This window comes from Phyllostomus hastatus, unplaced genomic scaffold (assembly GCF_019186645.2).
Source record: "Phyllostomus hastatus isolate PE091 unplaced genomic scaffold, TTU_PhHast_1.1 phas_contig_402, whole genome shotgun sequence".
NCBI classification, from domain to species: domain Eukaryota; kingdom Metazoa; phylum Chordata; class Mammalia; order Chiroptera; family Phyllostomidae; genus Phyllostomus; species Phyllostomus hastatus.
The window spans coordinates 13,786,883-13,809,252 of NW_025333873.1; the positions used below are offsets into that span (position 1 = coordinate 13,786,883).

Below are 22,370 nucleotides of genomic sequence, written 5' to 3' on the forward strand. Positions count from 1 at the left end.
TCGTCGCCGTGCCCAGAGCCGTGCGCCGCGCCGGGCACGTAGACAGTGCTCAATAAATGTTTGGACACCACACCAGTGAGTGAGCGAGTGAGTGAGTTGTAAAACTGCACTGACAGTGCTTGGCTCGTCTGCCACACGGGACTCTTGTGAGCGTCCTCCAGATTCATGTGTCCAACGTCTCGCTTTCAAAGAGAAATCTGAAGCAACTTGAAATTAAAACCATGGGTAAAAAGATTAAAAATAGGAATCAAAAATTAAAATATTGAAAAATAAGGCTGAGTGTTTAGGACTCACGTACCTCCGCGCCCCAGTGTGTGTGTGTGTGTGTGTGAGAGAGAGACCCGGGGTCTGTGAAGCGGGGCGAGCAGGTGTCAGTGTGTGTGTGTGTGTGTGAATGTGAGAGAGAGAGAGAGAGACCGGGGTCTGTGAGGCGGGGAGAGCAGGTGTCAGTGTGTGCGTGTGCCCCCCAGAGCCCGTGTGGGGGAGGGCTCCCGAAGGCACAGCAGGAGGGGAGGAAAGGCCCCGGGGCGTCCGCATTGCAGGGGGGAAAGGAGGAAGCAAAAGCTCCTCCTGAGAAGGAGTAATGGGGGAGGGGGGTCAGGAAGGCAGTCCCCCCAAAACCAGCACAGGAAACATGGCCCGAGGTGACAGCGTTGCCTCTGAGCAGCGGCTCCTTCCTTGTGACCCGTGACGAGTGTCCTGCATGACGGGCGAGTCCGAGGTAGAGTGAGAGGATGTAAACAAAGAGCTTTTGGAACCGAAGATGTGTTGCATAAAGGGGTGTTTCCCGTCACTCTGTCTGCTGGGGGCTGATTGCTTCGTGCAGCTGCTCGGCAGCCCAGAACCGGCTCCCGGCCCGCCCTCCCCCTCCGTCCTGACGTCTGCCCGTCTCTGCCTGTGATCGGCCTCGAGTGCCCCTTAACCAACCCTGTTCCTAAACCCCGGCTGTTCCCGTGGTTCCTTCAGGTGGGCAGGCGCCCACACTCCCAATCCAGGAGGCCTCCAACCCGCCCCGGGCCAGCTTCCCATCTTGTCACCCGCCACGCCGGCCCTCAGCCCAGACCACACTGGGCCGGTCGCTGTGCCTGAAACCCATCGCAGTGTCCCACCCCCTGCCTCGGCTCACCCTCTGCCTCGGCTCTGACGCTGCCTGGAATTGTCTTCCTCTGCTCTGCTGCTGCCGCCACAGCCACAGCCCCGGGCTGCAGCCAGCTCCAGCCCCGCCTCCCGCTTCTCCACCTGTACAGTCCACACCGGGCATCTGACAGCCTCAGCTTGCGGGGGGGCGGGGTTCCCCACTAGCATCTGTGCCTTCAGAGTGTAGGGACCCTGTCTCGCGGGTCTGTGTCCCCCACATTGCCGTAGTGTTCAGTACCCGTCTGCTCAGTAAGGAAAGTGACCTGACTCTGTTCAGCCCAGTTCCCAAGAATTTAAAAACAAAGCTTGACTTTTCAAAACTACACACCAACACGCTGGACCTAACACTAAAAGAAAACAATTACCCTGTCTCACTTCCACGTTGTGTGAGAAGTTCCAGCACGCATGCCTGATTGTCCCTCCCCTCAGCAGAAGAGGGACACCTCTGTGCTGTGAGCGCACTTGTCAGGAGGGAGGCTGCGACCTCCAGAGTCCTGTCCCCACTTGTCTCTCCCGACTCCACTTGTGGACGGTGGATGTGAGGGGAGGCTAAGGGATTTGTGTAATGATTGCCATCTAGTGGAGAATTAACGGTTACTGAGCCCTGACTGGTGGCTCAGTTCATTAGAGAAAGTACCCCAAGGTTGTGGGTTCGATCCCCCGGTCAGAACACATACGAGAAACAACCAGTGAATGCATCAGTGAGTGGAACAATAAATCGATATTTCTCCCTCTCTAAAATTAGTAGGTTTTTAAAAAATTTATAAAACAGCTACCTAGATTTCTTATTTCAATTATGCAAATGCTAGAGAATGGCATTTGTTAAAAAATTTCAGATCTCATTCTGGTTGATGGTTGATTAAAGTGAACTGATACTAATTTTTACATACTAGAGTTTAAATGGAATAACTTGGGAAGAAAAGTCACAGCTGTTGAGAAATCAGCATGAAAAAGGTAATGTACTGGCTGGCGTAACTCAGTGGATTGAGCACAGGCTGCGAACCAAAGCGTCACAGGTTCGATTCCCAGTCAGGGCACATGCCTGGGTTGCAGGCCACGGCCCCCAGCAACCGCACATTGATGTTTCTCTCTCTCCCTTCCCTCTCTAAAAAAATAAATAAATAAAATCTTTAAAAAATATATACTTCTAAATTTAAAAAAAGGTAATGTAAAAAAAATAACAGTAATAAACCTCACCTGGAGAGGTTCCAATTTTCTCTCATCAGCTTTTGAAAGACAAATACTATATGATCTCACTCACATGTGGGATCTAATGAACACACTGAACTAACATGGAAAATGGGGACAGACTCACAGATGGAGGGCTGGATGACAGCTGGTGCGGGTGGGATGAGGTTACGGGGTGGAGGGTTGGGCAAAAAGGAACAAGGACTCATGGTCACAGACAACAGTGTGGTGATTGCTGTGGGCAGGGGATATAAGGGGACGAAATGGTAATGGGAAAAATACACAATGAAGATTAAATATCTTAAAGACCCAATAAAGATTAAGTTTTTAAAAAGAAGCATCAGCACCCCTCAGCCATGTCAAAGTGTCTGCTCTTGCCAAAACGCAGCCCGCAGAGACCTTGACGGCAGACGCCCCGCAGAACGTCGCGTTGGTCCGTGACCTCGGACCTGTGACCGGAGAGCAGCACATGACCTTGGATGTCCTAGTGAGACCTGTGTGGGAAGGGCAGTCGGCAGACCCATCTCTTGCTACCAAGTACCGTGTCCGCCAGGGCACAGTAACAGAGGTGAGTTAACACAAAGCCCAGGTAGCAAGAGGGGACTTGGAGGTACCAGATACTAATAACTCAGGAAGCAGCTACCACCCCAGGACACGGTGTAGGGTCACCCTGACCGAGGAGCTGTGAGGAGAGGTCCCCGCGTCTCTGAAGGAGGTGCCACACTGATGCTTGGGCCTCTGATGGGGAACAAGACACCCACCCATCGGTGGGTGCTCCAGCCTCTGGGGTAAGACCTAATGGCGTCCACACCACTAGGGGGCGCAGGACCACTGCGGGCACTTCTCAGGGGCACAAGGGTGTCAGAAACTGGTGATGGGTGTCCTGCAGGTTGCCTTGGTCAGCCCTTACACCAGTGTACACCATTGCCAAAACCCACTGATCAACACACTTAAGATCTGTGCATTTTATTATTCATAACTCAATTTCTTTAAAAAAAAAAAAACCTTTAGCCATAGGACCATTTACAATTTACCCCCAAAGAAAATGAAATACGTAGGTATACACTTAGGAAAACACATATAGCATCTATATGCCAAAAGTTACAAAGTGCTGGTGAAAAAAGATCGAAGAGGACCCTGATCGAAGACTCTTCCTCGACGACAGGAGAAGCGCAGGACTGGACTCAGGCCGAGCAGGAGAGCAAGGCAGAGGCGGCGGCCACGGACCCCTGGGGAGGAGACGGACCGCATCGGGACACCTGTTTGGCGTCCATGCGCTGATCTGATTTCTCTCATTTCGTGAAATATTTCTTAACCTCCGATTGGCGTTGGTGGCTCCATCAAGATAAATAAAAAAATGTGCGGGTGCTGGAAAAGACCAGGCTGACCAGAAACACTGGAATGTCGCCTAGTTCAAACCCTTTTCAGAGTCGTTTCTGGCTGGCACGCGGTTACTCATGCAGGCGTGCCATCTGGTGACGGACACCGACGTGCTATTTATAGCAAGGCCCCCCCGACTGCCCCGCACTCGTCAGCTTTCGGAAGGAGCTGGGCATCGTGTCCAGCACTTGGCAAAATTCTTTCAGAGGCTCTCGTGAGAGCCTCGGTCGAAAATATCCTCACCAGCCAGAGTGGTTGTCTGTAGACAGGTGCTCGTCGTAGAGTTGACTGTGGAACTAGGTTTCCAGTCTTTTTAGAAAACCACTGTTACCAGTGACGCTGCCAGGTTTATTTAATCTGGCGCAGAAGAGGAACCGGGTGGTAGGGAGACGGTCCGTCATGCTTGGGCCGTGACTAGGAGCAATTTCGAGCAATGCCTCGATCTGCTTTTGTGAACTGTGCTGCATTTTATTGGCCACAGTTATCATCTACGCACAATAATGGCCCCTTTGGTTGAATCCTGATCGTGGGCCGCCACTGGAGCAGGGGCACAGACAGGTGCATCTGCCGTTATCTTATCAGGGAGGTGTCGCCACCCTCGGTCTAGGAATGGGAAAGCCGAGGCTCGAGAGGCTGCATGGCCTGCCTGCCCACAGCCACACCACGAGTCAACGCGAGAGCCAGGCTCGGACCCGAGACAGGGTGACTCACAGTCCCCAACACTCTTTTAAAACGAAGGTGACAACCGTGCCGGACTCTGTGATGTACGCATCTGGACTTCTCTGGGCTCCGTGCTGGAGCCACGAGAAAATGCCTTCATCTTGGGATGATTCTTCAGAAGCTGTGGCAGATATTAAGTGTCAGATTGTGACAACCAGACTACCTCGTTCCATTCCTTCCACCGCTGATCAATTCTTTTCTTTTTGTCATTTTTTAAAAGATCTTATTTACTTATTTTTAGAGAGGGAAGGGAGGGAGAAAGAGAGAGAGAGAGAAACATCAATGTGTGGTTGTTGGGGGCCGTGGCCTGCAACCCAGGCATGTGCCCTGACTGGGAATCGAACCTGCGACGCTTTGGTTCGCAGCCTGAGCTCAATCCACTGAGCTATGCCAGCCAGGGCTTTGATCAATTCTTTCTTGCGTTGACCAGAACAGATGGGTATGGACGCACGCAGTGTCGTGAGGCCAGGTGAGAAGAGGCCACTGGACTAAGCAACCAAGCAGCAGGACTGGTCTCTGAGTCTGGCTTTGCAGTTTGCTGACCAGGCTGTCGCAGGCGTGCAGATTGCACCTGCCACTGCCGTGGAAGCGTGCACGCCGCGTCTCCGTGGGGCTGTGTACACGTGCGCAGAGATGCGTCCTAGGGTAGCTGTTCAGATCTTGATTTACATTCAGATCAGGAACTGGATTTGAGGTACTTCCAGCACACGGACCCAAAATGACGCCACAGCGAATCTGGAAAGTTACCACCAATGCCTTGAAATACGGCATTTGGACTTCCCCTTCACATTGGATCAGATGGTGTTTCCAACATCTTATGAAAATAGGCAGCCCAGTAATTTTTCTTTGAAACAGAGTTCAGGAAAGTGGGGCAAAGGGCAAATGGGCGTAGAAAAAATAAACCAGGGGAGAGGTCGGTATGCAGAGCGCACGCTGGGAAGCGCGTGTCATTCCATCCCCGCTCAAAAATAAACCGGCACGGCCCCCTTTCCCGAAAGCGCGGCTTCTGGATCAGGAATCTCCATCTGTTTTTCCAGCAGCGGAACTTCTCGTCCTTGTTCATGCTTCGTTCTCTCTCTACCCTGCCGTAGGAAACATTCCACTTGATTTTTTGTCTGCTGTTTCCCTCTCGGGCAACCTTCCACGGCAACCCGAGCCGGGGAAAGCTCACTTGGGCTTTTTTAAACGAGCGATCGGAGGGAGCATTTGGGGACTCATTTGTCAGGGACAGTTGGAACATCTTCTCCGGGTAAAGCCCACGATTCCAACTGGGGACGCAGAGCCAGGGATCAGCTGTGTGGTATTCTCACATCCACCCGACGTCAGCATCGGGCCTGCGGCATCTTCAGGAGCTCGTGGCGTGGGCTGGCGCCACGCGGGCGGGTCGCCCCGGGGAGAGCCGCTCACTTGCCATGTGCTGACGAAGCTACGATCCGGTGTGCTACCAAGACCTTTCTTCTAGAAATAGCTGTCACCAGGACAGAGGGATTGAATATTTGTTGGACAGTTGTATGAAGAACCCCACGCTAATGTGAACGGGCAAAATTTAACATGAAGACGTGTTAACTGGAACAGGAGAGTGGAGTGATGAAGGATTGCCTAAAAAGAAGTAAACTCTAAAGAATACAGAAATGGAAGATAGGAGGAGGAGGAGTCCTTACACCCAGGACTCGGGTCAGGAGTCCAAGGTAAGAGGCCGCTCCCAGCCCCAGGCTGAAGTCCAGATCACACAGGTGCAGTGGGGCCGGCGGGGCTCCCTGGAGAGCCCAGGAGCACTGTGGGGCTGGGGCTGCGCAACCCACAGGGTCCCGACGCCTGACCACAGAGTCAACGAGGGTAGGAATGTGCTTTACATCTTCTTGGGGGGCCAATATTTTGTTACACAGCAATAACAAAAATTATAAAGCTCTTCAGGGTAAGAGTGAGCTGGCCATCTCATTCTATAAATCATCTACACCAAAACACATGAACTCGTTATATTTAAATCTTCCCTCCAGCCCTGGCTGGTGTAGCTCAGTGGATTGAGCACGGGCTGTGGACCAAAGGGTCGCCGGTTTGATTCCAGGTCAGGGCACATGCCTGGGTTGCAGGCCAGATCCCCAGTGGTGGCCATGTGAGAGGCAACCACACACTGATGTTTCTCTCCTTCTCTTTCTCCCTCCCTTCCCCTCTCTCTAAAAATAAAACAAATAAAATCTTTAAAAAATAAAATAAAAAAATCTTCCCTCCAATAGTATATTGCTGCAATCTTCCTTCTCTTCTGCTAAGTATCACTACGGAAGAGAAAGCCCAATACTTTTAAACTTGTTACACTGCCTTATGGCTCTATTTGACCTGCGTCCCTCCCCCCTCCCAAAAGGAACGATTTCAGAAGTGTGTCACAGGTCTCCTTACTTTGAGCAGTCTAAGAAAGAGTTAATAAAGCAAGATGAAAAACTAAACCAAAGTCGTTTTTAGTGAGGCACAGTTGACCTATAACATTGTATCAGCTTCGGGGGCACAGCATAATGACTCAGTACTTGTAGATACTGTGGAATGAATGATCCCCACGTGACTCTGGGTAACATCCGTCACCTCTCACAGTAACAGTTTTTTTCTTGTGATGAGAACATGGAAGATCTGCACTCTTAGCCACTTTCAGATCTGCAGCCAGGTCATTTTTAATTCTATCCCAATCTAAACAGGAAAGTACCAATAACCCCTGCGCTGCAGCAGCATCCGGGAATGTGGCCACGTCATCTTCATGAAGCTCCGAAGTTTGGAACGTTGACTTAGCAGAAGAAAACGTACTTGCCCAAAAGATGCCTTTTAAAAAAGCTCCCCTTTTTAGCTTTGGACCATAAAACCATTTAATAAAGAAGATGGGACAGGCAGTGACCTTTAAACTCACCCAAATCATGAATTCATATATCAAGAAAGAGGGAAGAGCCCTGGCTGGTGTAGCTCAGTGGACTAAGCACTGACCTGGGAACCAAAGGGTCATGGGTTCCATTCCCAGTCGGGGCACATGCCTGGGTTGTGGGCCAAGTTCCCCAGTGTGGGGTGTGCGGGGTGCAAGAGTCAACCAAAGATTGATGTTTCTCTCCCTCTCTTTCTCCCTCCTTTCCCCTCTGTCTAAAAATAAATAAATAAAATATTTTTAAAAAAAAAGAAAGAGGAAAGAATTAGGGCTCCATAAAACCTGGGCTGGAAAATAAGCACTATGTCCGTATACGGTTCATATATGTGGCCTTGGGCGAGCTGCCCTCCCTGAACCCCGTTTCTCCCCCTGTCAGGCAGGGTGAGAGGGTCCCCGTCCTGCTTTGCTGATCAGATGACGTGAGAGACAGGGGAGCACTTCATGACCCTGCCAGACGAGGCACAGGCGGCTGCCCCTCTCCACGAAGGGCCGCCTTGGACAACGGAGACAAGACAACATAAACCGGAATTCTATCCAGGCAATTCAGGGCAGCATCGAAAATAATAAAGCAAACAACGAAACAAGACCTCCTCCAAACATTTCCATTCTTTTTTTCCCCTTTTAGTCCTCGCCTGAGGATATATTCATCGATTTGAGAGAGACAGAGTAAGGGGGAGAGAGAGAGAAACATCCATCGGTTACCTCCCCTATGTGCCCCATCGGGGGATCGAACCTGCTACCTAGGTATATGCCCTGACCAGGAATCAAACTCCCAACCTCCCAGTGTATGGGACAGTGCCCCAACAAACTGAGCAGCCCGGCCAGGGCTGGACATGTTCGTTCTTGACCAGCAGTGCTGCGGGTAGACACAGGTGCCCGTTCTTATGGGTCGTGGTGATAAGGGGACTGGGCACTGATGGCAGCCACCTCACTGCCCCTCCCCGCAGGTCTTGCTTTGCCTTGAGCAAGCTCATCCTCCCCTGCGGCTGCCAGAGGGCTTCCTTCCCCAGCACCTCCGCCCACGGAAGGAGCGGCAGCCACGGTTGCATCGCAGAGGCGCAAGTGCAATTCCAATCCCTAAGATCAGCTGCCAGTCCCCTTTGGGTCTTACACCTCCTTCTGGCTGAGTGTCCCAACTGCAGCAGCCCCGCCCCCTCCTGCTGCTCCGTGCATGTAAATGCTAACGTTCTACTTTCTCCTTGCCTACCTGGAGGGTCCCTCAGGGACCAGCCGAGCCCACCCTGGCACAAGAGAGAAAGGGAAGACGGGGAGAGGAGCAGGCTCCCGACTGGCTGTCACACATCTTGCAGAGCGGAGCTCCTCTTTCCGTAATTACTTCCCCCCAGATAGTGCTGCATCTAGCCCATGCTCCTGACGGCGGGCCAGCCGCCTGCTTGCCATCTCCAGCTGGATGACTAATACGTTTCTTCCGCTTAACTTGTCCAAGCAGAACTGCTGCTTCCACCCGCCCACTTGAACTTGCCCCTCCCCCAGTCTACTCAATTTCAGGTAATTGCCCAGTTACCCAAGCCAAAACCCCAGCCTCACGCTTGATTTGTTTCTTTCTCTCGCTTCCCTGTTCAGCTCACCAGCAAGGTAGAACTGAAGGGCTCCACCCTCAGAATCTACCCTAGGTTCTGAGGTTACTCTTACCCCTTCAGGGACTGCCAGCAAGCCACCATCACCTCTCACTTGGGCCTCTGTGACAGCCCCGACTAGAGTCCCTGGCTTCACACGTGTTTTCCCTGAGTCTCCACACAGTGGCCAGAGTGACGTTTTAACACCATGAATCAGGTCACATCGTTCCCCTGCTCGAGGGCCGCAGTGGCTGCCCGTCTCATAGCAACACCCAGCTCCACGCCACGTCCTCTGAGATCCTGCCTGCTTCTGCCACTGTCTCCTTAACTCCCTCTGCTCTCACACCGAGGCCTTCCTGCTGCTCCTAGAACCCAGCGTGCTCATTTCTGCCCCAGGACATTTGCACTTGCTGCTTTTGCTCTTAAAATGCTTATTACCCACACTGTGGCATGGATTATTGTCTCACTATTCATGCTCTGATTGAACTGACCTTGACCACCCTCCAGAACAGTGTGCCCCACCAGCCACTCCACTCCTTTGTCCTGCTTTGTTCCCTTTTCAGCACTATCTCCACATGAAATCATGTTATACATGTGCTTGCTGTGTGTCTTCCACACTGGTACTTATGCTCTGTCAGGATGGGACCCTAGTCCGTCTTGGCCTTTGCTTTCTCCAGCAAAACCTATCACATACCAATTGCATATCACAACATTTATTGAATGAATGGATCAGCCAAAACTAGTATGTAAAATTTGGGACAATCCCAAATTTCTTGAGAAACAACTTGTGAACTTAATACACCACAGGTGTGTGTGTGGTTTCTTGGCTCAGGGTTCTCACAGAGACGATTTTATCTCATGAACCTATAGTGATTACAAAGGAGAGCAATGATGGAATATTGGAAGTGCGTTTTGTGGAAGGAACCTGCTAACTGGGCCTTGGGATTCCTGGTCGGCTCCTTGTTTTCCTGCGGCACATGTAGGCCCTTCCACCGGCTCAGCCCCAGGTGCTTTCCCGGACCGCGTGGCTCCCAGCAGAGCCGTGGGTCGATTCAAAGCAGGTGAAGTGTTCCCCCTGGGGGACCCGATTTAGTCTCTCCAGACCCGGTGTTCACAGAGGACCTCCCAGAAGTCCTCGGCAGACAGGCCTCAGACCTGTAGGGGGCGCTGACGGCACACGTCCATTCTGCAACGCCTCGGGGAAACCGGGGTCCGGGAAATGTAACTATTCCTTCAAGTGGACTGGATTAAAGAGGTCACTGGATTTTATCAACATCCAAGATGTTCCCTTACTCCTGCCAGAGTTTGAGGAATTGAAAGATTCTTTAGACTCAAAATGTCAAGTGGTCAAACTGGGTTCCTACAGCCCATGTAACGTAGGATTTTATCGCAACTCCGGGCCCACTCCGTCTTCATGGGCGTCCCTGTCCGTCTTGCCCGCACACATGGCCAAGGCGGTGGCTCCAAATGATGGTTGAGAAGGCCCAAGAGACACGCTGTTGAGATTCTGCCTGGACCCTCCAAAAGCCAGCTCTCAACATCATACAGAAATCCGGTGGGTTTGTTGAGAGAACCCCGCAACTTTGCATCTTGCAACCGGAGAGCAAAACGAGGGGACCTTCCTGTTCGGTGATCTGAAATCGCTAAACAAAATGAAAGTCATTCTATTAATAGTTTATTTATGACACGATCACTAGGTCAGAATGAATTCTCAAATCTTGCTTCTAAATGGTATTAGGTAAGGAATATTCCGGTACTTTAGGGACTGGTTTATGTTTGTCTCTTCACGCATCACCTGCAGTCAATCTTCACCCGAAGACTGATTATCTTGTGGGTGCAAAACAGCTTTCAGCAGCTGCTGGAGCTTCTTCCTTCACCTCCAACGAAAACAGGAGAGTCTTTGTTTCAGCATTTCCGGCCAAAGGCTTGATCTTCACCCTGATTGGCTGCTCAGAGGGCATGGTTACCGTCAAGCCAATCACTGTGCCTGGGGGTACGGAGCGCACTCATTGGCCCAGCCAGGTCCTGTGTTCAACCTCCGAAGCTGGGAGGGAGAATCTACTTCCTTGGAACCACGTGCCTCCGCAAAGGGAGCAGCAGGGACGGATGCCTGGAGACAATCAAACGCTTATTATGTTCACTCTCTTCTGGGTGTCGAATACATTTGTCAGCAGTTTTATCAAGGCGCCGATCATCCTTTTCATATATTTTATTCCAGGATCTGTACCTCGCCCGAAAACCGCTTGGGCTCAGAGACTGTCTTCCTCATATTGAGGTCTCCCTGCGAGCTTTTCACATAGTTGGTGCTTAATGAAGTTTTGTGCATGTGAATTGCATTTTTCAAAAGGAAATGAAGACGTTGTTCTCATACTTTTAAATTCCCGAAGGACCCGATTCTGTTGTTTTCTGCGCATTGATGAGTCCCTTCTCCGGGAAGTAAGGCTAATCCCAGGCTGAATTAAAGGCAGTCACGTGCTGCAACCTGACCCCGCCAGAACATTTTAGTCCTTTCAGAACGAAGCTGAATGTGCACTGCATTTTTGGTGAGTGAATGTGTGGATAGTTATAAATAGACACAGAAAAACACCAGGGCTGTGTGAACTTGCTTGGCGAGGACCCCGGATTTGGATCCCCCCAAATATAGCCTGCTGACAACTCACCGCGGGCATTTTTTTTCACACAGTTCATCATTTCTAGCATTCTGAACAACCGTCCTGAGTATTTGTTCAGCAGTACTTCTTTTTTCCCCGTTTTGGCTAAATGTGGGGCTTTTTCTTTTCAAGAGAGATGAGGTTCTTAGGCACAGAGAAATATATACCCGGGCACTTGGCTGTCATAGAATTCTCTATAGGCAGTTCTGTCTCATGTCCGTGGGAGTGGTTTAAATCTGGAAGTCTCCGAAGACCTCCATCTCACTCTCCTGAGCCAATGGCAGGAACCCAGAGGAGAAGGCCCGGGGTGTAGGTTGCAGACACTGTTGCCGTCGGATAGTCCCCTGACCAGAGCCGGGGCTCGGGAAGGCCTGCAGCCGTGCGTGTCGAAGCCCCCTGCCTCCTCCCATCACTGTCCCACTGGTGTGCCACCTGTGTTTCTCTCCCTTCCTCTCCAGGTCTCCAAACCCCACCCAACTTTCCAAGTCCAGCCTCACTGAGTGATTTCACATGTCTGATTAAGGCTGATCCAGGAGTTCTCCAGCACAGGGTTCTGTCCATGTCCAAACGGTCAACTGGGTCACAGAGTTTGAGGTCAATGTAGATGTTCCCACGTAATCAGTGAGGGTCTCGATTCCAGGCTAGACCACAGAAGCCCATGGAACCCAGACGTGTTAATGATATCCTGGGTGAGACTTTGGCGTCAGCTTTTGAAAGAAAATAGGCTTGACTGGCATCTTCAGGTAGCTCCTCCCCCTTGGCCTTGACCCCCTTCCTCCTGTCTCACAGGCAAAGAGGGTGGATGTGCAGAGGTGAGCCCCCATCAGAACGCAGTGAGAACAAAAGCCACACCTTCTCGAGTAGCTGTAACCATCCAAGACTGTCTGCCTCTGCACCTCTTTACAAGTAGAAGAAGGAAAAAGAAAAAAGAAACCTGTTTGAGTAATTCACTGTAGGCAGGTCTCTGCTGAATACAGTGCAGCCCAGTCCTAAACTGATTCATGATCGTTATTTTTGTAGCGTCAAGGAGCCATCCTCGTGTTAAACAACTTGGGGCAGAGATTTCTTGATCCATCAGAAGCCCCCGATAAACCCTGTTAACCCGGTGTCCCTCCCTAGGCCTGTCCTGTGGAGAGGGTGGCTGCGAAGAAGTGTCCGTGGAAGCACCTGCTGCATTCAGAGGTTGGAAGCGTGCAGGAGAGGCCCTCAAAGGACATGCTCCTTTTTTAAAACGGACACAAACGAACACTGTCCTCCGTGTGGGGCCGCTGTCCTCACTCTCGGCTCTGCGGTAATCCCAGCCCACCTGACCTGCCTGTTCCCCCAGCAGTTTTCTGTCTGCAGGGAACTTGGAGCAGCCGGATCCACCCCAGGTCTTGCTGAGTCAGGCTCCACCCACGCTCCGCTCCGATGGGAGGAGCCTTGGCGCTCCGAGGCCTCAGCAGGGCCACACGCTGGGCTCTCCACAAACCCAGCCCAGAGGCTGCAAGGGCAGGGTGGGGTCTGTCCCCAGGAAGGACTCCTGGGCCTGCAGCAACGCCTTGTGCCCAAGCACTGATAATCGTGTGCCATATGTGGTCGCAAAATTTCACCTTTCAGCGACACAGACAGGGTTTGCTTTACAACAAAGGACGATGGCTTTGCCAAGAACTAAAGACTGAGTCTTGCTCCAGCGCTGGAGAGGAGAGGAGAGAGACGGATCAGAGGCGATCACGGGCAGGAACAGCCTTAATTACTATTATTATTTTTAATAATTCTAATAATAGAGTTAGTATCACGCTTTTTTCCCCCCAGAGCATTTTTCACCTGTATTAATTCGCTTCCTTCTCACACTGTCCCCCTGAAGCTGGAAAGTCGGGGCGTTCCGTTCTCATTTAACTGAGACCCAGAGAGGACTGCCGGCTCCACAGGATGGCGCAGGAAATCAGAGACGGTGCTCAGACTAAAAGTGACTCCGACGACAGCTACGTCATCCCGGCTGCAGCAGGAAACAGATGGCGCTCTTTGGAGAGGTGATTCATGGGAGGATACACGAAGGAACTATTTACAAAGGGGTGCGCGGCGTTAAGGGAAATCGGGACAGGATAGTAAGCAACCGGAGACCAGTCGGAGCAGGAAAGGCCCTGCCGCCCCCTGAGCCAGAGCAGCAAAGAGAGGGACCCGGGTCCACAGGAGAAGGCCACCGGGCAGGAGCCATGGCCAAGTCCGAGCAATGAATACTCCAAGGCTGTTTCCTCCTGCCCCCTCCCATTTCCTGCCGGGGCCTCCCATTGGCCAAACCCATCTGGAAGCCCGAGGGCAGCTCCGCCCATTGTGGGCAGCTCCGCCCATTGAGGGCAGCCGGGAGGTCAGCTTCCCACATCTGAGAGCAGGTGGAGATGGGGCTGATCTGGTGGGAGATGAGACCATCCCGCCGGGCTCCGCTGTGCATGGATCACGTGGCAGAAACTGCGCTTGGGGACTTCAACGATGGTCTCACGTCATCCGGGTTGGATTCCTGTGTGGTGGCTGTGAAACCTCAGATTGCCAATTCCCCTGGGGTGGGGCGTGAAACTTTGTTTTTCTATCATTTCTCTCAATTTTTATTCGGAGCCTCCCTTCTGATAGGTGGCTGGTACTTTATCTTGGGCAGTTCATGGTTCCTTCGGCCAACTCTGGGTCCCCGCACAATCTAACGCCTGAAACGTGTGCCCCAGGGGCTTCGCCCACACGGGTGAAGTTCATGTACATTGACTTTAAGGGTGCCCAGGGCACAGTCGCTTTTACCCATGCTTCCGCATGGACGTGTCTCAAGGCACATGTGTTCCCATCTGGTCTCTGTCACTGAGTCAGATTCCTGAGTGCCTGTCCCACCTTCAAGATCGCTCTGGGTCCTATTCTCTTTCTACCCTCCAGGGAGCACAGACATTTTTGGCTGTCGCCCACATGTGGTGCTGGCCGCGGTGGTGGCGGTGTCGTCACCAAGGACTGTCTCAGTCCTAAAGCATGCAGCCTGCTTTCTTCAGCCTCAGTCCTCCGAACCAGCGGGGGAAATTCTCTGTGAAACGAGTCACGTCAGGGCCCCGCCCTGGAAGGATGGCTAAAGGCCTCTGTGGAGCCCACTTCCCAAATGGGCCTGGCATTTCTGCTCTGCCCGTTCCCCTAGGGGCTTGGTCCAGAATCCTTTTCTCGGGGTCACGTGGCAATAACTATTTAACCCTCTTGCTCCTCCTTCAGCTCCCTTCCGTATGCCCCACCCCCACCCCTTCTGCCACTGACTGCAGCCTGTGGGCGCTTCAAGCATTAATTAGTTTGGGGTGTTGGAAAAATGGCTTCCAGTCATCAGATATGTTTCCATTTATGCACAAACTTGATGCCTTAAATATTTCAAGGATTAGGATTTTGAGTTTCAAAATGCCTAGATATTGGCAACCCAAACTGTTTTTTTTTCTTTTAAAATAACGTTTAAAACTCTCTGCCATGGTGACTGTTAAAAACTTGCACGTAGCATCCTGTCCCCAGGGTAGGAAGCCTCAGCTGTCCTCTGAAAGAGAAGCAGTTCATGTTACCGGAAGTTCCCAGAGCGGACATGGCCGAAGCTAACGCAGAGATGGGTTTCCATGGAGCCGATGAAGCCAATATATCAGGCCCCTCCCTTGCAAGGCCCCCTTTGTGGTTTGCTACTGAGCAACGTTGAAACGGCCGATCGCCATAGTGGGTGGTAGGGAAAATGATGAACAGGCTCGGGGAAGTGGGCACGCTGGAATGGCTGTATCCCGTGGGGACAGAAGACCTGCTGGGGACAGTGTTCTGTGGGAAGATGCAGGGGACACATCATTCCCCAAGGCCATCTGACACGCGATAGTAAAAGCAGGGTTGCCAGGCTGAACAAATTCCAACAGAGGATAGCCACTTACATTGGAATTTCAGATAAACAACAGATACGTTCTTAGTAAAAGCATGTCCCAAGTACTGTATGGGACAGTGTGGTAACCCAACACCTATCATTTCCCCCAGTAGTGACTTGGGAGAACGCTCCAGGCGGGGAAAACCTCAGCAGGGCAATGACAGGCTTTTGAGAGACAGGGGAGGCAGGTGGCAGGGTGCACACCGCGGAGACAAGGAATAACCTTTAACCGTGTGTGTGTCCAGTGCCATTGGGAGGCCTGCTTATACTTGCATATTATTCACTGCTTATCTGAATTCAGATTTAGCTGGGCACCATAAAAAACAACCGTGCTAGGGAATACCCTCAACTGACTTTACGACCTCTCTATAGAGCACGCTGTTACATTTTGCGACATCATGGATGGACCCGGCAGGGGGGTGGGTATTATGCTCAGTGAAATCTGTCAGAGAGAAAAAGACAAATGCCATATGATTTCATTTATATGTGGAATCTAAAGAACCAAATAAACAAACAAAACAAAAACAGACTCATAGATACAGAGAACAGACTGACAGTGGACAGAGGGGAGGGGTGTGGGGGCTGGGTGACAAAGGTGAAGGGCTTGGGAAACACAGATGGGCAGTTAGAGCACAGTCCCAGAGCTGTACGGTACAGCCCAGGGAACAGAGGCAATAATATCGTGATGATGGTGTACTGTCTGATGCCAAGTGGGTGCTGGAAATATCGGCAGGGCCACTCAGTAAAGACGTGATTGTCTAACCACTATTCTCTACATCTGAAACTAATCTAGGACAGCAGTGAATGTAAACTGTAACTGAAATCTTAAAACAATATATACAAGAAAGTGCTGTTACAAAATGATTGTCCTCTAAAGAGGCTATCCAAGTGTACGCGGCCAAAAGAAAAAAAAGTAGGGAAGAGTATTATCGAAGCACACAAGTCAGTTAATAAAGTGCTATTTTTCCGGATGTTGTGATATTTATAGTATTTGTCAGCTTTTTATTTGTAATTCGATATGGCTCCTCCTCCTGAGTAAACATTCCGTTTTGTATTTGATTTTGGATTTGTAAATTAGTATTCTTCTTCTTAAAACGAGCCTTCCAAGCTGAGCAAGGCTCAGTCCCACAAAACCTGGAACCACCTCCCCCCGCAACCCTGTTACAGCCAGTATTGTTCTGCCGGAGCTGTGAGGGGAGCCAGATAGTCCGTTTTACAGAAAAGATAAATGAAGCCCAGTGGCGGAGTGCTTACTCACCCTGACTCCGAAGGCTTCTCCCTCTGGCTCTGCTATCTTCAGGCTCCCTGGCTCTGCGTGTGTTCGCTGGTCCTGCTCCTGCCTCCACCACCCGGTCCCCACAGGGACAAGCAGAGGGGCACTAAGTAGGAAGAGCCGCCTCTCCAACAGGCCTCTGTTTAGAGTTTCTGCCCCGCGGGACCTCAGGACGGGGAGCTGGGTTTTGCTGTGTCGGACAGCCAGCCGAACAGGGCCAGGCCCACACCATCGGCTTTTGCAGGACAGAACAGAGCCAGTTGGAGGCCCTGGGTCCCGACTGGCACCTTGGGACGGAGCACTGCTGGTGTGGCTTCATGCTCCGTCACAAACGGAAGAGGAGGGTGGTGGTGAAGGGTGCAGGTCTGCGCTTCCTCGTTCCCTGAAACGGTTCTGCCCCACGAGGAGAGGTCTGCCTCGGGTTCAGGCCGGCCGCCGAAGACCCCTCATCTCTCGTTCCTCTGGCCCTGGGCTCCTGGCCACCCCTCCGGCTCATCAGGGCTGCTGAGAATCATAAAAGCCTTTCCTCTTACAGCACTAAGAACCCTGTATCACTAAATCCAGTGATTCTTGGGTCCGCCCTGGTGGGATGGAGAATCAATGGGAACAATGGGGTCACTGTCATTTTGACCGAGACTGGGTGCTTCTGCTTTTTTTGTTTAATTTGTTTTTGCTTAATTTGTTGTCAAAATACCCTTTGGGAAATCATGGTGAGAGTGACAATAGTTTCCGGCCTGTAGGGAGTGTTGCCATGTGCTGGGTATTGTGCTGAGCGCTTTGCACACTTTATCTCATTTAAACACCCCAAGAACCTTAAAAAATAGATGCTCTCATTAATCCCATTTTACTTCCGCAGAAACTGAAGTGTGAAAGGCAAGCTGGCCCCTGTCCTGCCGGGAGGGAGCGTGTCAGGGAGTCCGGGCCCGCGCAGGGCAGTCTGGTTTTCCTGCACGCACATGGCCATCACACCACCCTGCCTCTGGAGGATAAACACGGTTTCTAATTTTTTAAAATATTTTATTTGTTTACTTTTAGAGAGAGGAGAAGGAGGTGAGCAAGAGAGGGAGAGGGATCGGCTGCCTCTTGTACGTACCCCGACCAAGGACCGAACCGACAACCCAGGCATGTACCCTGATGGGGAGTCAAACCAGCAACCCTTTCGCTTTGGGACGACATCCAACCCACGGAGCCACACCGGTCAGAGCTGCAGTTTATAAACTTTTATGTCCTTCTCCCGCAAAATTGAAGTCTAGCAGCCTTGGCCGGGGACCCATGCTTTCTAAAAACACTTGTACTGGGCTGGAGACCTGGCCTCCTAAGGGACGTTGAGATAGCCCCTCCGATCCACTGGGCAGGTGCCGGGAGAGGTGGCTGCGTTACCCGACGCCACCCAGCAGGTTGCAACCAAATCAGACAAAGAGAGGACCTGGCCTGGCAGGTTTCCAGCATTCACGAGATGTGAAAATTGGGGCATTTCCTTTGACCTGGACAATGGCGGGCTCGAGGACAGGCAGCCACTAGAAACACATTCAGAAAACAACCCTTCGAACCTGTGTCTCTCCAGGGACGTCCTGGCCTCAGCGCTGTGCTTCTGGCCGCGCCGGGAAGGCCTCCACCTTCCTGAGTGGAGGGGACCTTCCAGGCCCCGGGCTCCTCCTGGACGCTGCCTCCCAGGCAACAAAGGAGGGTCTGGGGGCGCATCCCTCCCTCTCCCTTCGTGGCTACCGCCTCCCACTCAAGGAGCTGCCTTCCAGTTGGCTGTCTCCATGGTGAAGGTGAGATGGTTTCCACGGCAACAGCCGGGGCGAGCTGGTTTCCTTGGTGACGATGAGGAAGTTGAGGCACTTGGGCTCAGTGTATCTGTCCTCTACACCAGTGCCCGCCCTGCAGAGGTCATGCCCTGGGCTTCCCGGACTAGGGCCTTGTGTGACCATAATAACAGTTTTACAAGTGATAGACTCTACCCAGGCCAGTGGACCAGTGCTCTGCTTAGGCTCTGGGTCCAGGCTGACTTGGTTTGGGCACGTGACTTCACCGGTTGGGCTCTCAGTTGTCTCATCTGTCCAATGGGGCTAATAAGAAGATCAGCCTCGTAGAGTTGTGAAGAAGTAAATGTGACAATAAATTTGAGCTTATTATTAGATAGTAACTTTCATCGTTATTGTGCACTGCTAGCCGCTGTTATTACAATGCAGAAAGAGGAATACATTGGCTTCAATGAGACCATCGTAGCCATGAGGAAGCAGGAGCCAGGGACAGTGCCTGCCTGCTGGAATCCCAGCCTTGTTAAGAGGCAGGACTAGAGGGAGAAGCCAGACACTGGGACTCGAGGCCAGCCCTTTTTCCACTCCGCCTCCTCTTGCCCGGTGGATACACCGGCCACTGCCCTTGATCCCCTGCTCAATCAGAGACCCGGGGAGCTAAGTGCCTAGGCCTCCCTCCTTCCCCACGCCGCTCTGGTTTGCACCGTGAGCCTAGACTAAGTCAACGCCAGCAGGATTGTCAGAGCAATCAGCGAGCACAAGGCAGGAATGACAAATTAATTTAGGGAGGACGTCCCATCTCATAAATGACCGATGTCTAGAACGCTTCACTGTTTCCTTGAACGCATCTGGCATCGCGTGGCCTCTGGCGGCTTTCCCGAACCACCTAGTGTTTGAATTACTAAGGTGCTGCTTGTGGGACCTATGCGTTATTTAGGAAGTGATACATCATTCTGGGAACACAACTGCTTTAGGACCGACCAGCCTGGGAATCAAAGCCTACGTTCCATTACATACCAGCGATGTGGTCTCGGATGAGCTTGTTAACCTCCCCGGCATCCGTTTTCTGATCTGTGAAAACGCCTCCTGCAAAATTCGGCGTGAAGTTTAGAGATAAAACACTTGGGACGTGAAAGTCACTGGACAACTGGTAGCCTCTCGTTGCACACAGATGGTCGCCTCCCACTTCAAGCTTGTTGTGTTTTCACCTCCCTTGTTGGTCCTCGTGGGAGTGTCTGATCCATGAAGGCCAGACTGTGCCTCAGAGGGGGCCGCACCAAAGTGAGCTCCGGAGAAGTGTGCTGGCGTGGGCACAGGCTCCCGGCCGCCTCGTCGGGGGCCTGAGGACTGCAGCCTGCCGCGGGAGCATCACGATCTAGGCCAGAGAGCAAAGGGACCGCCCAGCTAACTCTGCCCCAGCGCGCTCTCCAAGGCCGGCCGGGAGTGCTCACTCTGGTCTGGGGGCTGTCGATCCGGTCCGCAGGGTGGGCCCTGTCCGCGGGTTCGGACTCCAGGGCCCTCCCCAGTACCCTCGCCTAATTGTGTCAGAAGTTAATATCCAACTAAAACCTGCCAATAGAATTGTATGTGCCAGAAATTGAGGACTGAGTCCAAGGGAGAGTTCAGTCAGTATCTTGATATGTTTAAAATGTTTACACAATAAAGCCTGGATGGACAACTGGCTATTTGCCACCACGAGGCACTGGATCTGGAGAAAGACACAAATGCAGGCATGTACACACACGCAGAAACAAACACACACGCACCTGCACATGCACACGTGCATGTATGTTCACACGTGTGTGTATACACACATGCAGGCTGATGCACAGATGCAGAGTTCCCAGATCGTGTGTCTGCCCCCTTTCTGGTCCTGGCAACATTTATGACCTTAGGTGAGGGAAATACGTTAAAGTACACCCCACCCCCACCCCCGCCGGCTTCTGCTGTTAGACTAGGTCAAGTTCACTGCTGCCACTTGCAACCAAAGAATCCTAAGGGATGCATTCACTCCCTTTCAGCAGGAGGGCGGGCAGACGGCAGGCTGTGATACCCCTGAAGGAATTCAGTTAACGGAGGTTCTATTCCTCAGACTTTCCTTAATAATAATAATAAAGTAACGCCCACCTGCTGGGCAAAAGGGTCATGAACTCTTCTCATCTCACATCCTCCTCCACATAAACACCCACCACGGCAGACAGATACCAACTGGAAGGGCCTCAGCAATGGCATTCACTGAGTTCTTGGCTCTCGCAGGCGCCTGAGGAGCTCACTCCCCTCTGGGGACAGAAGGGACTCGGGACGCCAAAGATGAAATGCAGCCGCGCACCGCCGGCCTGGGCAGCTTTCGGGCTGCGTCAGCTGCTGCGGACGAGGTGCGCGCAGTGTGTCCCTCTGTGCCGGAAGCGGTCCGGCGACGGCCGCCACAGCCAATGAGAAGGTCGCAGATCCCTGGGGTCGCCGCAGAAAAGCAGCCCCACTCACGGGCCCTGAGAATTGTGGGTTCAGAAGCACCCTCGAGAACGCCCAGAGGACGACACCCCCAGAAGGCAGAGCCACACTGAGGACGGGGTCCCTGTGTGGCTTGGGGAAGAGGCGCCTTCGGGTGCAGGGCCGCTCCCCAGGAAGCGGGTGCCGGTGCAGGCTGGTCTCCCAGGAAGCAGGCTTTGAGGAGCGTTTATGGACAGGATGTTTGTTAAGGAGTGTCGCTGCAACCCTCACCTGGGAGGGGACAGGAAGGAAAGAGGGTTGGGCAGAGGGACAAGGTGAGGCCCAGCAATACCCTCGCTGACCCTGCAGGGAACACTGGAGCCACGATGACCTTCATGGTTGCCTCCCTTTGGACAGACCTGGCCCAGCCTTCCTGCCTTCCCCACTGGACGCAGCCAGCCCAGGAAGGACCAGCCAGCCCCGGGCACTGAGCTTGTCTCAGGACAGCATGCCCAGCTGCCTGGCAAGCAGGCCCTCCAGGCACGGGGGTCTTGGTGGCAATTCTAAGCGTCCACCAACAGTAACCCCCTGCAGGAGGCAGAGCAGACACCAGTCGGAGGGAGCTGCAGCAAACCCGATTCCAGCACAGCATGCTGTGGGCACGGCCGCTCACCCTCTGAACCCGCATCTGTGAGGCGTGTACCTATGCCCACCCTCGCCCAACACTGGGTGAATCCAGCCCCTGTCCTCACGAAGCATGTACTCCAGCAGTCTAAACAGGGACACAGTGTCTGAGTCACCCAGGCCTGGGAGGCGTCAGCCTACAGAGGTGTGGGAACTTCGGGTTTAACTGAACTAAGAAATAAAATTTTAACAACTAGAGTTGTCATCAGAATGGGCTAAGGAACATTGAAAACAACGAAAGAAAAAGAATACTGGTTTGAGCCCTGGCTGGGGTGAATCGGTGGATTGAGTGCCGGCCTGTAAGCCAAAATGTTGCCGGTTCGATTCCCAGTCAGGGTACATGCCTGGGTTGCTGGCCAGGTGCCCGGTTGGGGGCGTGTGCAAGAGGCAACCAATCGATGTTTCTCTCCCTCTCTTTCTCCCTTCCCCCTCTCTCTCAAAAAATAAGTAATTAAATGAAATATTTTTTTAAAATACGCTGGTTTAGGTATTAGAAAACCTGGATCTGAACCAGGCCCTGAGGGCTGTGCGACCTTGGGGAAGTCACTCACTCACACTGATGGCCAGCGCCGCCCATGGCAAACAGCGAGGATGCAGAGGAGGCTGGCTGGGTGGCTTGCTTTCCCCGGTAACCGCTCAGCCGCTGTGGATATCGTAAAACTTATTGGTCCAACCAAAAGGGCCATAAACCCTGTTTTATGACCCCAGGAAGCTAGATGCTGGGCAGGGAGCCCCAGAACCCCCGTCAGTCTTAAAACTTTGGAACACATCGGTTGTTCCGT

At 52.4% G+C, this 22,370-nt stretch overlaps 1 long non-coding RNA gene across 1 annotated transcript; it reads left to right on the top strand.

Annotated features, from left to right (window-relative positions):
• Window positions 1-5,450: 5,450 nt before the first annotated feature.
• LOC123822610 lies at window positions 5,451-21,790 on the top strand. The gene is made up of 3 exons (XR_006786371.1): window positions 5,451-6,113; window positions 13,399-13,564; window positions 17,747-21,790. It is a non-coding gene; the product is annotated as an uncharacterized LOC123822610 (long non-coding RNA).
• The last annotated feature ends 580 nt before the right edge of the window (window positions 21,791-22,370 follow it).